At 70.3% G+C, this 2,794-nt stretch overlaps 1 protein-coding gene across 2 annotated transcripts in view; it reads left to right on the top strand.

Moving 5' to 3' along the window:
- Nucleotides 1-1,774: 1,774 nt before the first annotated feature.
- COL6A2 (collagen type VI alpha 2 chain) overlaps nt 1,775-2,794 on the top strand; it is a 35,152-nt gene continuing 34,132 nt past the window's right edge. For both annotated transcript variants that reach the window (XM_017538504.2, XM_017538505.2), the window contains exon 1: nt 1,775-1,881. The gene's annotated coding sequence lies outside the window, so the exon portion shown is untranslated. The remainder of the gene's footprint in view (nt 1,882-2,794) is intronic.

The raw sequence follows: 2,794 nt of genomic DNA, 5'->3' as shown, positions 1-2,794 counted from the left end.
TCACAGATGCAGACACACACCACACCACACGTTCACAGATGCACACACACTCACAGATGCAGACACACACCACACCACACGTTCACAGATGCACATACACACTCAGATGCAGACACACACCACACCACACACTCACAGATGCACACACACACACTCAGATGCAGACACACCACACACCACACACACTCACAGATGCACACACTCACACTCAGATGCAGGCACACACCACACACTTGTACTCAGTCTCAGACACACACCACACACACTCACAGATGCATACACACACTCAGATGCAGACACACACCACACACTTTTACTCAGTCTCAGACACACACCACACACCACTCACATTCACAGATGCACACACACTTGCACTCAGATGCAGACACACAGCACACCACACGCTCACACTCACACAGGACACACACTCACTTGCACACTCACACCACCTGTCCTTTCACACCCCTGGCTCTAGACACCACCACCCACTCAAGGGCCCGCTGGGGGTGGCAGAGGACAGATGTACCTGATGCTGCCGTGGGAGGTGTGGGCCGTAAAAGGTGGTGCAGGCACAGCTGACATGAGCTGTAAGGTGGTCTAGCCTGAGTCCAGACACCAGGACAGACTGGAGGCCATTAGCTCCCAGGGGGCCCAAGTGGACCTTGCAGGCCCTGCAGACGGCAGGCAGGGGCATTTGGGGACGAGCTCCCGGCCCTCCGGTGGACGGTGGCTTTCCCCTCCCTACACTGGGAAGTTCCCCACACCCTGGACACACTGGGAGCACAAGACATCGCCACAGACCCCCACCCCAGCCACCCTACCATCCACCAGGAAAGGAGACAGATGAGACAGGGCCAGTCCTCAGGGGCAGAGAGAGAGGGCCCTGACCAGAGGGCATCCGCACAGGGCCGAGGGCCACCGGGCAGCTCAGGGACCCTCTCCTCCCGGGAAGGGGCTAAAGCAGCCGTTTGCAAACCTGCTTGTCCGAAGAGGGGCCTCACCCCCGCTGCTCCGCCCCCTTCCGGGACAGCTCTGAAAGGGGCCCGGCCCCAGAGCCCAGGGTGGTCTCCACAGCCCAGCCTGCACCTCCCCTCCAGGAGGAGCCGTGGCCCGGCTGCGGGGCTGTGACCAGGGCGGGGAGTGGGGATTCCAGACACAGCCCTGCCAGGGACCGCTCTCACTGTCCCCTGCCGGGCTCATGTGGGGACCTCACGGTGGTCCCGGGGCCCAGCACAGGACCCCTGTGGAAAAGGCCGGCAGGAGTGGTCACCGCATGCCACGGCCCTGCCCGAACCCGGCCCAGACTCCGCTGTCCCTGCCGCCCGGGCTCCCCCGTCCCAGGCCCCCAGAGCCGAAGTTTCTGCAGCGGCTGTTGACCCGGGGCCTCTCGCCGGGGGCCACACGGGGTGCAGGAGGAGGCCTGCAACCCCAGGGCAGCTCCTACCGAGGGGCGAGTCCGAGGGCCCCCTCCGCCCGGCGTCGGGGGCGCGGTCCCCAACACCCAGAGCCCCGGAGGTGACACAGCCCAGCCAGGTCGCCCGGGAAAGGGGGCGGGACGTGAAGTCCGAGCGGCGCCCGCGGCGGGCAGGGGCTGGGGAGGGGACTTGGCCCTGGCTGCCGAGGGGTCCCCGCCGCTCCGCCTCTTCCCGCCCCGGCCTCCCTCGCTCCCATCCCCCTCCCGCCCCGCGGGGCCCCCCCCCCGCCCCGCCCCGCCCCGCCCGTCCCATCCGCGGGGCCGCAGCGCCTCCTGGTGTCGGGTCGGGCCGGGCCGGGCCGGCGGGCGGGGCGGGTATAAAGGGGTGGCCGCGGCCCGGTGCCCTCCCTCCTGCTTCCTCGCGCCCGCGCCCCGGGCCGTCCTGACCGGAGGCTCCTCGGGACCAGGTGAGCGCGTCCCGAAGCCCCCAGTCTGGAAGTCGCTGGGCCCGCGGCGGCGACCCCGAGTCTCGGGAAGGCGACGGCTGCGTCCGGCCCCAGGGACGGCGCGCGGGGGTTCGGGCTCCTCCCCGCCCTGACGGCCCCGCGTCTCGGGGGTCCGAGCCCTCAGCCCGCGCCCGGGGCCACCTCCCCGCGGCCTCTTCTGGGGTGGAGCCCGCCTGGACGGGGTGGCGGCCCCTCTCTGCGCACGAGCTCCCTGCTGGGACCCCGCTCCCCGGAGGACCCCGGCACCGCGCGCCTCCCCAGGACCTGCGTCCAGCTCCCGCCCGCGGGGAAGACGCCCGGCTGAGCTGGGCCTCCGGGTGCACAGGGCCTCTCCCGGGTCCGGAGGGAAGGGGCGGGGGGCGGAGGCGGGGGGGCCTTGGGTGCCCGAGGGCGGAACGGGGAGGGCGGGGACGCGAACGCGGGTGGAGCCGACGCCCCATCCCTGCGCCCTCCGCTACGGGAGTCCCCAGGCCGGCGAGAGACTCAGGCCCCGGAGAGACCGCGGATGGGGGCGGCTCCACCGGGAGCCGGGACCCCGGCCGACAGCGACCCCAGCCCCTACCCGGCGCCCACACCCGCCCTGGGGCTCTGCGGGGGGCGGTGGTGGAACCCCCAGCCCAGCACACTGGCCTGGGTCTCCACTGCCGGCAGCCACGCGGATCGCTGCCTGTGAGCGGTGCCCCCCGGGCTGAGCCCGCCGGAACCCTCCCTGGACTAGGACCTGCCCTGTGGGGTCGGTACCCGGAGCGGAGGGGGCCTGCGGTGCGCCAGTTTCCTTCGTCGTCCGGCTCAGAGGCCCCTGGCCCGTCCGCTCTGCCGATTATTTTTAAGGAAGGCCGGACCTGTAATCCCAGCGCTCTGGGAGCGCCGGGCA

Source organism: Cebus imitator, unplaced genomic scaffold (genome assembly GCF_001604975.1).
Source record: "Cebus imitator isolate Cc_AM_T3 unplaced genomic scaffold, Cebus_imitator-1.0 Scaffold112, whole genome shotgun sequence".
Taxonomy (NCBI): domain Eukaryota; kingdom Metazoa; phylum Chordata; class Mammalia; order Primates; family Cebidae; genus Cebus; species Cebus imitator.
Note: the sequence above shows the minus strand (reverse complement) of the source record. Positions and strands in the feature narration are given on the sequence as shown.